This window comes from Prionailurus viverrinus, chromosome B4 (assembly GCF_022837055.1).
Source record: "Prionailurus viverrinus isolate Anna chromosome B4, UM_Priviv_1.0, whole genome shotgun sequence".
NCBI classification, from domain to species: Eukaryota; Metazoa; Chordata; class Mammalia; order Carnivora; family Felidae; genus Prionailurus; species Prionailurus viverrinus.
In genome coordinates this window covers 76,967,263-76,982,247 of record NC_062567.1, presented here as the reverse complement: position 1 = coordinate 76,982,247, position 14,985 = coordinate 76,967,263, and the positions used below count along the sequence as shown (strand labels likewise).

Below are 14,985 nucleotides of genomic sequence, written 5' to 3'. Positions count from 1 at the left end.
GGTCTGTCTGCTCGTCTCCCCATGCCTAGAACAGTGCCTTGCACATACTATGTCCTGTTAAGTATTTGTTGAGATACTTACTGAATAATAAGTAGTGTCTTTAATTCCCAGTGCTATATATTTTATCTCATTTGATCATTACAACTCTTTGAGTAAAATGGGATTACTAGCCCCAGAGTAAAAAGATTCAGAGAATCATCTCGCTGGAAGTCACAGGCTAACTAAATAACAGAGTTGGGACTGCTTAGGTAGGTGGCTTGTTTTTTCCAATACATTCACTCCAGTTCTAGGATTAAGGGCATTTCACATTACTTTCCAATTAAGGAAGTGATAACTCTGGAGGAGAGTAGAAACAACCTGCACATTTATTTGTAAGTCGCCAGTTCCCTTACCATCCCCACCCCTTATGCAGACACACACATAGCAGAGTTATGGCCACACTGATATTATTCTAAGTGCAAAGAAGAAAATGCAATTACTCAACTGTTTGGCAACCTGAATCCCCTTGTGTATCCGCCTCAAGTCCCTCCCCGCCCCCTTTTTCTTTTAAAACAGCTTCATTTAGGTATAATCTTTCATTTTTCTTTTTTTTTTTTCCACGTTTATTTATTTTGAGAGAGAGAGAGAGAGAGAGAGAGAGAGAGAGAGAGAGAGAGAGAGAGAATCCCAATCAGGCTCCGTCTCTCGGCTGGAGCTCATAGCCCAAATCAAGAGTCTGATGCTGAATCAACTGAGCCACCCAGGTACCCCAAAACTCTTGTTATTCAAGTGTGCTCCTTTAGCGGCCAAGGGAGGGGAAACCAAAGTGCGCTCCTTTTAAATAATCGCATTCCCTATAATGTTTACTTGAATATACACTTTTGAGTTTATTTATTTAAGGGATCGCTATACCCCAGGTGGGGCTTGAACTCATGACCTTAAGATCAAGAATCGCATCCTCTTCTACCAGGCGCCCCTTCACGCTACCTTTTGGATCTCCACCACTACAAGCGTCTGGAAGGATTCCCTTTCCCTTTCGTTTTACCCCTATATTCCACAGCCAAACACGTGTAACCTGTGTGTACCGAATTCGCTCAGCCTCTCTCCCCAGTCGAGCCCGACGCACCGAAAGCCCGGCCCCTTCTTTTTTCCGGAGCCCCGCCTTTCGGCCCCTTTCCAACTTAGGTCCTACGGATCTCGCCCTTCCTCCCCCAGCACCCCCCACATCTCGCGAGAGGTGAGAGCCCCTGGCCGGACGAGAAGAAAGTATCTGCTCCGCTGAGGGGGGAAAGAAGGAGCTGGAGACAGATTGTGGGACCGAACGCGGGCGGGCGGGAGGCGACGGAGCTACCAGCGGGTGAGTTCTTTTAACATTAACTAGTCCATGATCTGGCAGAGTCTCCCTTTCAACTCTGGCCAGTCCCAGTGTCCCAGGCCGGGGTCTCCCCTCCCAGTCTGTGTTGGACGGGGGCGCTGAGGCGGTGGCCGGGCCCAGTCTGAGGAAGTGGGTGGGGCATGGGCTAACGCCGGCCAATAAAAGAGAAGGAAGCTACGATTGGCGGCGATGAACACTAATGAGAGATCGTCCTTACCTTGCGGAGTGCCGCCCCTCTTCTCTCCCTCCTACCGCCTCCTTCCTTTGGGGGGGAAGGCGGGGCCAGAGGCCTGAAGTGTGGGGAGAACTTGGGGTAAGTAGCCCCGGGGGGCACAGGGCGTGGCAAGGACAGGGGAGTTGAATCCTGAGGGAATGAAAGTCTGGTAGAGCCTAATGGGAGGATCAGGGGATGGAGTGGAACGGGAGGAAGGGGAAGGGTACTAAATTGGTTGAAGACCCAGGCTTATCAAAGAGTGGTGTTAGGAGCTTGGCATTGGAAGAGCCAGGGGTAATAGGCAGGAGGTAGGGAGAGTAGGTGAAAACATGGCACTGGGTTTGGTTGGAAAGATAGGTAGGAGTAAATCATTGGAAACGGGAGTCCTGGCATTTCGACAGCATTATGAAAAAGCATAGGGACAGGATTTCAGAGAGAAAGTCTGAATTTGGAGAAGATTCAGTGAATGAGTTTAGGAAGTTAATAGGGGTGTACTTAGTAGTCAAAAAGCATCGGTTTTGAGAAGGGTGTAGGAATTCAGAGGGGGTAAAGGAGGTGGTGTTTGGAAAGGAGACAGCTGATAGATACGTTTTTCGCCTAGGTGTCAGAAGCAGCCTAGGATATTGATTCGGGGCTTTTGGTGTATAGGGCACCTAGTCTGGTGACCAGCTTGCAAGAATGGTGGGATAGGGGTACAGGAGGAGAAAAATAGAACAATTTCATCACTTCTATTGTGATTTCCTTTCTCTCTCTCTTCCTTTTCCTACACTCCTATCTTCCTAAACTCAGGGATGGGGGCTTGGGACTTAAGCAGCCCAAGTTGGAGCCCCATTGGGAGTCATGTTGCTCCGAATTGCTTGTTATGTTCTCTGACTGGGGTGTTTACTACCCAGGGCACCTCCTACCCAGATTGCCGCGTTGCTACTTTCCTAACTTTAAAAGTTTGTTTTCTACTTAATAGAGGAGTATTTTAGTATCTCCGAAGGTTGTGTCCTAGTAAGTGTAGGGTTGTGGGGGTCTGCAGAGCTTTCTGGGCAAGCTCGCTTGATTCTTATGTTTAAAAACTTTGCAGTAGTGTAAGTAAAGTAATTCTTATAAAGACATCGGCCTTTACAGTTCTTGTAAGCACAGAAAAATATACTCAATTGAAGTTTGTTTTGTTAAATGTCGTATCCACTTATATTCTTGAAGAGTTGTTAAATGGATGGCTGTAGGTAGTTTTCATTAGCTTATATATTTTAAACGGTGTAAATAAGATGGACATGTATTTCAGGAAAGTGAAAAAAATTCAGTTTCTTCCTTTGTGTCTAGACTCAGAAGCTAAAGATATGTCATAATATCTTAGGGCAAGTGTTGAGGAAATCAAACACAATTTGTACTTAAACATGGAGGATGTAAGGTAAGTGGAGACTATTGCGAAATGTAACATGTCTGTAAGAAAAGAAGCTAAAGAAAAGTTTGGCAGCTATACTAAGTAGTCTTACCAGTTCTTAATTCTGTACAGCAAAGGGACAAGCCTTTGCCCTTTGTTTGATAGTTGTGTATTTAATAATGGATTGAACCAACGCAGCCAATTAATTAATAACTTCTTTTCTATTGCATAGATTTGTCTTTTCCATCCTTCTCTTCTTTTACTTTTGAGAAGCAAAATAATGTCTGAAATGCCGGTAAAGCTGTTACATAAAGAGAAGCTGGAGTGTGTTGCTTTGTATTAACCTTCGGTTTTCAGGGACCATTTGAAGCTTTTTCTCCTGGCCAGAAAGTTGCCCCTACAACACATTAAGACTAATTAATTACTGACACTTTGGCGTTAATTACTGAATTGGGTTCCAGTATTTCACATTTACAGCAGTTCTATTGGGCATTCAGACATTTTTGCGGTTTGCCTGACAGCAGCACAAAAAAATATACAGTGAAGAAGCAAAGTCCCTTGTTTTATTCTCCCATCCTAGAATTTGTGATGGCTTTAACTTGGGCACTATTAAATGCAAGATTCTTTTTTCCTTCATTAGTGTTAACACCTAGCAGAAAGCTAGAGAGTGCTAATATTCCTCATCTTTAAGCTTGTGGATCAAAGGTTACATCCTGGAAGAGTTTCAGTGTTGTAATTTTTAAGCATTTTGGTTTACCATTGCTTCTAAATGTTCACGGATACTGCTCTTGTACCTCCTTTCTCTTTCCTCTCCCACTTCCAAAATGAAAATTGTTTTTTTCAACCAACTCTTAAGCTATACTGCTTTGCCTCAAGTAAAGTCCCTGGCTCTGCCTGAACACAGCTGCTCTGAAGTTCTCACGAGTTACTGTTTTGTACATGTCAAGACGGAGTTTTTCCTAGGCTTCAGTAGGAGGGAGTCAGTGTTCAAGCAGCCTCATCCACGCCTGATAAGGAGGAGTCTTCTCCTTGCAAGGAAGTTTTAGGTGGAGCAAATAGCGTTGCCTTGTACATGCATAACAAAGACAGCTCTCTTCTTGAGACTAGTTGGCAGGCTGGCATATAATTGTCCCTTATCCCTTGATAAAGGTACTAAAGTTAAGATGCAGATGTTGTTTCTTTGAGAAAAACAAATGCAGCATTCATTAAGAAAGAAGAAGCATTAATTTCTTTTGTTGTTGGTTTCTCTGAAAATGGTATTATGATTTTAGAGTTCATGAAAAAGTCTTCCATCGGGGTACCTGGCTGGCTCAGTCGGTGTAGCTTGCAACTTTTGATCTTGGGGTCATGAGTTCGAGCCCCATGTTGGATGTAGAGAGAGAATACTAAAAAAAAATAAATAAACTTTAAAAAAGAGAAAAGGTCTTCCACCTATTTAGAAACATGTCAAGGAAAACAATTTTTAAGCATCTGGTTTTTGAATGTTGTCTTCCTGCAGCAGGCTTCTTTGGGGATCAATATATTCATGAAATGTGAAAATACATTATATTTGGAATCCCTGGTACTTGGGTCTTTTCACTTCCCAATGTTATAAGGAAGAGGTCCCCACTTCACAGATACCCTATCCCATTATTGGAGGTCTACTTCTAGAACATTCTTTACATTGTGCTGAAGCTCTGTAGTTCTGCCATTTGCAGCTACAATAAATAAACCTAATTATTTGTCAACATGGTAGCCCTTCAAATATTTGAGGACGGTTATGTCCCATGAAGAGAGGCTTCTCTTACTGGGGTAGATATTCCAAGTTATGTCAGCCATTCCTCAAATGACCATTTTTAATAAAGTTCACGTTCCTCATCAACTCGGTTGCCTGAATCTTTAGGGTTTCTTATCTAGAACTGAAATAATGACATCTCAGGTATAATCTGATCAATACATAGTACAAGGGAGAGTATGGCCTCTTTTCTGCTGCACTTGGTACCTCTGTTCTTAAGGTCTAAGATTGCATTAATTTGTGTAATTTTTTACATGTAATTGATGACCTTACATTTATCCTTGTTATTGTCATCTTGTTAGTTTGTGTTTATTGTTTTAGCTTAATAATGTTATTTAGCCTCTTGGCCATTCCTCATGTCATATTCTCATATTTGTATCATTGATAGATAAATTTGATAAACAAGACATAAACATGACCCCTATGTGTTTGTTTTAGGTCACTGGTAAAAATAAGTAAGAGTGGAGTGATGCTCTGTAAATCAGCACTCCATTAATCAACCTTTCGGGTAAAACTCAATTGTGAATCCACCTACTGTTTTATGTTCTTAACCTACATTTCCTGTGAAATATAAAGAGGTATCTTGTTGAAATCTAAATATATTGTCTCTGACCTATCCCTGAGCTCCTAGGCTAGTGACCTGTTAAAAAATGAAATGAAGTTAGGGGCTCCTGGGCTCAATTAAGCGTCCGACTTCAGCTCAGGTCATGATCTCAGGGTTTAGTTCCTGATTTCGAGCCCCACATTGGGCTCTGTGCTGACAGCTCAGAGCCGGGAGCCTGATTTGGATTCTATGTCTCCCTCTCTCTGCCCGCTCCCTGCTCACGTTCTCTCCCTCTCTCATCTCTCAAAAATAAACATTAAAAAAAAAAAAAAGAAAAAAGAAATGAAGTTAGACATTAGTTGCTACCTAGCTATGTTACACTAGTGTTTATAGATCACTACATTACTTGCCGGTTGTTCATAAGCCATCTATTTAATAATTCCCCTATTTTGGGGGCACCTGGGTGGCTGAGTCGGTTGAACGTCCGACTTCGGCTTGGGTCATGATCTCACCATTCGTGGGTTCGAGCCCCACATCAGGCTCTGTGCTGGCAACTCAGAGCCTGGAGCCTTCTTCGAATTCTATGTCTCCCTCTCTCTCTTCCCCTCCCCTGCTCATGCTCTGTCTCTCTCTCTCAAAAATAAATAAACATTAAAAAAATAATAATTCCCCTATTTTTTAGCTGTAATTTTCCTCCCATTTCCAACATTGCTGGTCCTGCTTTATTATTTTTTTTTTTTTACTTTCTCTTTATTTTTTAAACAATTCTAGAATGATTAACAGTGTTTCTTCATAGGTGGATGTTTTTTGTCATCAGGTGAAATTCTGTTTTAGAAACTTTTAGGAAGGAAAAAAAAGAAACTTTTAAGAAGAAATGTCATTCCCTCAACATTTTATTCATTTATTCATTTATTTATTTTTAAGTATTTATTTTTGAGAGAGAAAAAGAAAGAGAGAGAAAATCCCAAGCAGGCTTCACACTCTGCGCTGAGTCCAACGTAGGGCTTGGTCCCAGGACTGTGAGATCATGACCTGAACCGAAATCAAGAGTCAGTTGGACGCCTAACCAACTGAGCCACCCAGGCGCCCCATTCCCTCGACATTTTAAGTTACATATTAAAAAATTAAACTTTTGCCCATGTAACAGTTATATTGTAGCTGCCCCATAATATTGATACCTCCAAATTAGACCTAAGTTTTCATTTTCTGTTTGGAATAAAAACCTATACCACCTGTAAGAAAACACACACACACACACACACACACACACACACACACACACACACACAAAATTGACATTTATAATTACAGTTTATTGATGTGGTGGCCTAAGTTTGCCATGTTCTGTGCTGTAGGTAAAATTGTGCTAGCAATAAGCCAGAAATCAGAAGACATCTCTCTAGGGACTAAAGACGATGTTGGCAGCCAACATTACTTTCCTGTGTGTTAATTTTAGACCTGATAGTTGAATTTATGTTTGAGCAGTTTTAGCTGATAAATGCATTTTTTAAAGCACCTTCCTCTTTTGGGGTTTTAATTTTTACTTTCACTTTTAGAAAATTGCAAATTGTGAATGGAAATGTCTGTGCAGAATAAAGTAGCATGCCATTAGGGACAGGATGCATCTTCTTTTGATAGCTTCTCATCCATCTGAGATTGTTTAGTTACGAATTCTCCTGGAAAGCAGAACGATGGACTTGACGACCCCTCAAAGTCCTTTCCAGTCCACACATTCATAAATAGAAACTCAGATCAAAGAACTTATGTTGAAGAATGAGGAAGAAAAATAGAGTGTAAAGAAAATGAAATTGAAATGGTTCTGCTGACCCAGTGGGAATGGCTAAACAAAAAGTAAGGAACATAAATGAGAAGAAATAACTCCTTTGAGCAAAAACACCAGAAAACAAAACAAAACAAAACAAAAACCCAAAACACAAAAGTCAACAACAACAACAAATATTTTGCATTGGGGTCATTTCATGTCTTTAAATATTTCATCATGATACTTTCTTTCCAAAATTTCCCTGGTGGACACTTTGTATTGAAAGAATGTTTTTTTTTTTTTTCTTTCCTTAAGTCATAGTATTTTGTTTCCTTTCCTTCTCTTGTTTATCCTTTTGTTTAGAAACTTTTTTTGGTGGGGGAAGGATTTGAAGAATATACCCACTGCCTGTATACAATGAAGAAGATTCAGTTTAGTTTTGAAAGTAAATGTATACTGCTTGGCTTCCTTAGAGAGGAAGGATGAGTGTTATATTTCAGGAAAAATTTTATGAAAAGACCAGTTTGTTATGTAGTTTTTAAAGCTTTGTAAGCAGACACCTAGGAAAGATTCCCAACTAAGGCAACTGTGAGTTACTACATTAGTATTGTGAAGGGTATAAGAACACTTAGTAGGAGAACAAAACTCATTAGAGACTCACAACTTCACTTTGTTAGCTTTTTCTCATTTTTTGGTGATTTTAATTCTAAATGTTCTCATATATTTGAAACCCGAGCATGTATAGAATTTCTCTTCTGGGGGTACCTGGCTGGCTCAGTTGTAGAGCATGAGACTCTTGGTCTTGGGGTTATGAGTTCGAGCTCCACGTTGGAGGTAGAGTTTAGTTAATAAAAAAAGGTTTCCCTTTTCTATTCAGTACTGCATTTATCCTTAATAAATGTCAATTTATGAAGGTCTAACAGGAGCCATGATTTAGCTTAAAAAGTCACTTTTTGTGAGCTTGTGGCTTGGGCCTCTGTGGGACATTGTTTTGACATAGCCCCACCTTCTCACAAAATCCAACTTGTTTTGAGTAGAATTACCTATTAATATCTTCTTATCTGGTATAGTGCTTTTTGCTGACATAATGGACAAAGGAGATTTATATGCTAAATTGGTCATACTGTATTTGGGGCTTAAAATTTACAATGTGGTAGAAAAATTACATTTTTTTCACATTAAAAAATAGAGTGTAATCATTCTTTTTGAATAGGAATATGCCTGACTATATTATAAAAACAGGATGACTTATTGGATAGAACATATGACTGCTATAAATGATTTGTGTTGGCACCAAGTTTCTTGCCAGTAATGTTTATTTAAGCTTTATCAAACTTGAGTGACACCATGTTGGTTTTATTTAACATGGTTTTTCTGGTATTTCTGATACTAACTTGTCTCCTGTAGCACCATTTTCTTTATTGTTTTAAGTTTTGGGCAAGCAGTAGTTTGCTGATATTTTATACATCTGTGTTTGGGACTGTTGAAAGCCAATCAGTGAGCATTAGAATACCCCAAACAGATCACTGTGTTGCCAATCTGTGGACAGTCTTAGAAAATAGATACCCGCGCCCCCCCCCCCCCCCCCCAGACAGTTTCTAACCATTGCCATGATTGTCATCGTGAGATAACTGTAGCAATTTCTTATCTAGGACCAACCTCATACTGGAGTTTAATGTTAAAGTCTATCAGGTTTGTTGTTGCTTGCAGTCTGTTTAAATTAAGTCCATAAAAAAAATAGTAAGTTCATGAAGATGTTAAATTTATCCTTAAAGATTAGTATTTTGGGGCGCCTGGGTGACTCAGTTAAGTGTTTGACTTTGGCTCAGGTCATGATGTTGTGGTTCCTGGGTTCCAGCCCTGCATCAGGCTCTGCACTGACAGCTCAGAGCCTGGAGCCTGCTTCAGATTCTGGGTCTCCTTCTCTCTCTGTCCCTACCCCACTTGAACTCTCTCTCTCTCTCTCTCTCTCTCTCTCTCTCTCTCTCTCTCCCAAAAATAAATAAACATTAAAAAAAGTTAAAAGATTAGTGTTTTGGGGTTGACTGGTGTTGGTTTATTGTTTTAGTGATGATACTTTATCTGAAAATGAGTAGGAAAAAACACAAAACACAACATTAGATTTAAAAAAATTTGTTTTTAATGTTTATTTATTTTTTGAGAGAGAGACAGAGTGTGAGTGGGGGAGGGGCAGAGAGAGAGAGAGAGAGAGAGGGAGACACAGAATCTGAAGCAGGCTCCAGGCTCCAAACTGTCAGCACAGAGCCTGACGCGGGGCTCGAACTCACAAGCTGTGAGATCATGACCTGAGCCGAAGTCAGATGCTTAACCAACTGAGCCACCCAGGCGCCCCCAACATTAGATTTTTGACAGCTTACCATTTTCCAGGAATTTTTCGACTCCTAAAATGCATATTGAAGCCAAACATAAATAGGTATAATGTTCTCTAGTTATTTCTAACTCTGCTTCCTGCTTAGCAAGTTGTTGCTTCTTTGTCTTTGCTTTATTAACTTTTCTGAGGATAGCTCAGAATAGTTCCTTGAATCCTCCAAAAGCCTAGAGAGACTTAAAAAAAAAAAAATTCTAGTCAAGTAGTTGCCTATATGAAGCTGCTTTCAGATAGGTTTTAAGCTTTGGCCATGTGTTGCCTAACTTATGATTCAGCCTAATTCTCACTCCCATCTGTTTTCAGTCATTTGCTACAAAACTATTTGGTCTATTTAAGCTGGCTCCTTTTTTTGAAACCTGTCCCTGCATGTCAGAGCTCGAAATCCAGAAATTAATTTTAACCTTCTCTTTGATCAGTCCAGGGTATTCTACTGCCTGTGTATTTCATAAAGCAATGGGTTTCAAACTGCTTTTGGTCTCAGTACCTATCCCTTTATACTCTACAATTTTTGGGGACTCCAAAGGGCTTTGGTTTGTCTTGGTTATATCTATTGATATTGAACATACTAGAAATTAAAATGGAGCAGTTGAAAAAATATTTATTTTATTTTATTTTTAAATGTGTTTTATTTGTTTATTTTTAGAGAGAGAGTGCATGAGAGAGTGGAGGGCGGGAGGGGCGGAGAGGAGGGAGAATCCCAGGCAGGCCCCATGCTCAGCACGGAGTCCTGTGCGAAGCTCCATCCCATTACCCTGGGACCATGACCTGATCCGAAATCAGGAGTTGGGCATTCAACCAACTGAGTCATCCAGGCACTGTGAAAAAATATTACTTTAAAATGATAGCATAAATAACTGTATTATAGTGTCAAAAAAAATTAGGGGAAGGGCTTCAGATCTCTTTAACATCTGGCTTAATAGAAAACAGCTGGATTCTGGGGCACCTGGGTGGCTCGGTCGGTTAAGCGTCCGACTTCGGCTCAGGTCATGATCTCATGGTCCGTGAGTTCGAGCCCCGCGTCGGGCTCTGTGCTGATGGCTCAGAGCCTGGAGCCTGTTTCCGATTCTGTGTCTCCCTCTCTCTCTGCCCCTCCCCCGTTCATGCTCTGTCTCTCTCTGTCTCAAAAATAAATAAACATTAAAAAAAAAAAAAACCAGCTGGATTCTTATATCTGCTTCTGCATCCAGTCTGTTACACTATGTTGTTTTGGTGAAGTATATGAGGATAACCTGGGCTCACACTGATACTTGATAGGAAAAGGAAAGATTCTTTTCAGATAGTTGTAGATAGTCTTTCCTTGATACTATACCAGAATCCAAAATGTGGTAGTTTCTTAAAGGTTAGCTGTTGTGTAGAATCTAAAATCACATCTGTGAACTTTTAATACCTTATTACGTTAAAATGAATTAGCCTATCTTGCCCTTTAAACAGATGGTTTACCCATCTATGACTTGAACGGCCCTCTGAAAGGGTCTCAGGGATCTATGGGCATCCCTGCACCCCACTTTGAGAACTGCTGTCTGATAGTACCAAACTGGAAAAATACACGCGTTTACTATGTGGAAGAACTAAACTTTCCAACCACTTTAGTGCCTCTCAAATGCTGGGTTACTGACCATTTGCATTGGAATTACCCAGGGTGTTTTTTTAAGTGTAGATTCTTGGGTCCCAAAGCCAAGAGAATCCAGGAGGCATAGGAATCAGCATTTTTCAAGGTGCCCAGGTGAATATGCTAAAGATTGAGAACTATAGAGCTAGATTAATTAATCTTATTTTAAGAAAACCTAATTTCTGGGGTGCCTGGCTGACTCAAGCAGAAGAGCATAGGACTCTTGATCTTGGAGTTGTGAATCTGAGCCCCATGTTGGGTGTAGAGATTACTTAAAAAAAAAAAAAAAAAAAAAAAGAAAGAAAACCTAATTTCTAAAATTTGTAGTCAAATAAAAAGGAATTGGTTGAATAGTCACATTATAAAAGTTCTTATTAATTAATACATATACTCTGACATTTCTTATAATTGGGATCTCCTAATTAAGCATGTACTTTAATTAATAATAGTTATTTATGAATATCAAGAGTTTGCAAACTAAGACCAGAGAGTAAATATGTTAGGCTCTGCAGGCGTGAGGTCTGTGTTGTAAGTACTCAACTCTGCCATTGTAGCACGAAAGTAGCCATAGACAACATGCAAAGGATAAGCTTGGTTGTTTGCCCTTCAAACTTTTTTTTATGGACACTAAAATTTGAACGTCATGTATTGTTTAATTATGATGATTATTTTAATGTTTATTTTTAAGAGAGAAAGAGAGACAGAGCACAAGCAGGGGAGGGGCAGAGAGAGGGAGACACACAACCTGAAGCAGGCTCCCAGGCTCTGAGCTGTCAGCACAGAGCCCAATGTGGGGCTCGAACCCACAAACCATGAGATCATGACCTGAGCCAAAGTCAAACGTTTAACCAACTGAGCCACCCTGGTACCCCAAACTTCATATAATTTTTATGTGTTCTGAAATACTTTTTTTATGCTTTTTTTCAACCATTTAAAAATGTAAAAACCATTCTTAGCTTGTGGGCCATACAAAAACAGGTGGCAGGCTGGCTTTGGCCCACAGACTGAAGTTTGCCAATCCTTGACATATACTAGAACTGGATTGTAAATTGAAAAAATTTATAATAAAATATACTTAATGTTAAAACTATAACATTATTTAATTTCCCTAGACAAAAACAATGCTCCAAGAACTTATAATCCCTCAAATTCATATTTCTGGGCATTCACGTATATAATAAACATGTAAGAAACACCTACTGTGTGTAAACTTTTGGAAAGACACAATTCAGGTGGAAGTAGTTATATAATATACAAGTTGTCATATAACTTTCAGGAGTCCTAAAAAGATGTGCTGTCAATTTTTATATCTTCTTTCAGGTGTGTGAGAATAGGTAACTAGGATTCAGGCCAACCTCAACCTCTTGACTCATCTTTTGCCCATTTTTTTATAACTCTGTACCTCTGTTTTCCAGTCTGTTAGTTAGCAAAGTGCTTTACGCTTTGTGTTTTTACCCAGATATAAAACAGTAAGGCAAGTTAGTTTAAGATTGTAATGATGTATGTGCTTTCTATATTGTCCTTTTGGGGCAGTTAGTTTACGTACTAGTGAAATAATATATGCTAAACTGTTTTTATGCTAAATAACACAGTGGAAAACAAACTCAGAATTTATGAACAGAAATTTCAATTCCTAAATAATCTACTGCCTAGTAAAACTTGAGTCTTTGTTTTCTGAGGTTCACATAACATGTATTATAGTCTCACAGTTCATAGGTTTATTGGCATTTTTTCCTTAAATCATTTTTCTAGATGTAATGCAAATCACAGTAGCACCGAGTATCCTATGGAGAATCAAATGTTGAGACTGCTGTGGTAGAGATCTTTGGTGTTTGTACTTTTTGCTTGGCGGCAGTTAAATTATCTTAGAGTCAGAAACTTAGTATCCAAAGTTATGTTCTTGGAGGAGAACTGTTTGTATATAATTTCTTTCTTTTTAATATCATAAGGAAATGGAGCCCATAGAGCTCTGTTTGGGTGCCTGTCTAAACTTTTTAGCTTGTTTATAGCTGAGCTGAAAGGCATTCAGTACCTGCTAAGCTTGGTTTCAGCTCTTTATTCTCTTTATGATGAATGGATGGGGCCATTTCTGAATGTTTAATGTAAGTAATACTAGTTGTTAGGGAGCATTCATAGGATTCTGAAAATGAGTCCTTGAAGGTAACAAAGGAGGAACTATCTTGAACTGCTTGATTACCCTGTGTATCGTTATGTTTAAATTTCCACTGTGTCTATTTCTATATGAGCTGTTAGTTTATAATTTTAGAAAGATTTTTTGGTAGTCCATTTTGAACTTGTTAATTTGTCAGTTGGTTCTGTTGCTTTGTAGTAGAGAACGAACAACCTTGTATGATTTGTAAGTATGCTGTTTAGTGCTTTGGAATAGTCTAGCAGATGTGGGCCTTTTTGAAACTCATTAGACATGTTTTGTTTTTTTTCAGTCATGCAGATCAGCATTTTTTTTTTATTAGATTACATCATATTCTGTATTTTTATTAAAAGCAATCTGTGATCATTGTAGACTTTGGAAAATTCTGAAGGTACAAAGAAGAAAACAAAATCACCTGGAATACCATTACCCAGAGATAATCATTATTAACATTTGATGCTAATTCCCTTATCTTTTTTATGCTTTTTTTTTTTTGCTTTTTTTTTTCAGTAGGCTCTACACCCAATGTAGGGTTGAACTCATGACCCCAAGATCAAGAGTCTCAGAGTCACTTGTTCTATTGACTGAGCCAGCCAGGCATCGTCCCTATTTTGTTTTCTTTTTTTGTAGATTTGGAATTATGGTGCATATGCAATTTTATTTATTTTTATTAAAAAATTTTTTTAAAAATTAAATTAAAATGTTTATTTTATTTTTGAGAGAGAGAGAGGGAGCGAGCATAAGCGGGGCAGGGGTACAGAGGAGCAGAAGAAGGCTCCTTGCTGACAGCAGAGAGCCCGATGCAGCATGCCCTGAGCATGAGTCGGGCCCCCAACTGACTGAGCCACCCAGGTGCCCCACATATGCAATTTGATAGCCTGCTTTTTTCCCCCCACAGAATGTATAGCATTTTCTCATGTCATTAGATAGCTTTCAGAAACGTTATTCTTAACAACTTAAATATAGTCTATTGTAAGGCAATATCTTAATTTATATTTATCCATTCTTCTTAAATGTTTAATTTCCGTTCCTTTTTTGTTGTTATAAATAGAACTATGATGAACATTTTATTTTTTTTTTTTTAATTTTTTTTTTTTAACGTTTATTTATTTTTGAGACAGAGAGAGACAGAGCATGAACGGGGAAGGGGCAGAGAGAGAGGGAGACACAGAATCGGAAGCAGGCTCCAGGCTCTGAGCCATCAGCCCAGAGCCCGACGCGGGGCTCGAACTCACAGACCGTGAGATCGTGACCTGAGCTGAAGTCGGACGCTTAACCGACTGAGCCACCCAGGCGCCCCTGATGAACATTTTAATACATAAGTGATCCATGTTTTGGGCTTTAACCTCAGAATAAAGTCCTGAAAGAATGATTTGTTCAAAGAATATAAAACACTTTAAGACACTTAATATAAATATTGCCAGATGGCTTTCCAGAATGATTGTTCAAGTATGTACTCCCAAAAGTCTTATATGAAGATGCCCTTTCTACTGCATTCTTTTATACTTGAAAATGTATCTTAACAGCTCTGGCCTAGGTTTTGTTTTCAAGGGCCAGTGAAGGGTTAATTTGACAAATAGCTTCCTTCTCCCAATTTCTTAAAGCTCTAACCAAAAACTACGGAGCCTCCTCTATGTTATTTGGATGATAAGGAAAGCATAGAGTTAGTTGGTTGTACTAAGTCACATCAAGTACCTTGGGCACAAAGTAGCTGTAAAGTATATACTTAAAATATGTCGTTAGACTTTAGTCTTTATTTTTTTTTTTTAATGTTTATTTAGAGAGAGAGTGCACACGCAAGTGGGAGAAGGGCAGAGA

General features: G+C 39.2%; 1 protein-coding gene across 4 annotated transcripts in view; it reads left to right on the top strand.

The window, feature by feature from the left end:
- Positions 1 to 1,210: 1,210 nt before the first annotated feature.
- The window catches only part of LOC125169873 (cyclic AMP-dependent transcription factor ATF-7), an 86,752-nt gene continuing 72,977 nt past the window's right edge, over positions 1,211 to 14,985 (top strand). For all 4 annotated transcript variants that reach the window (XR_007153822.1, XM_047865720.1, XM_047865719.1 and 1 more), the window contains exon 1: positions 1,211 to 1,336. The gene's annotated coding sequence lies outside the window, so the exon portion shown is untranslated. The remainder of the gene's footprint in view (positions 1,337 to 14,985) is intronic.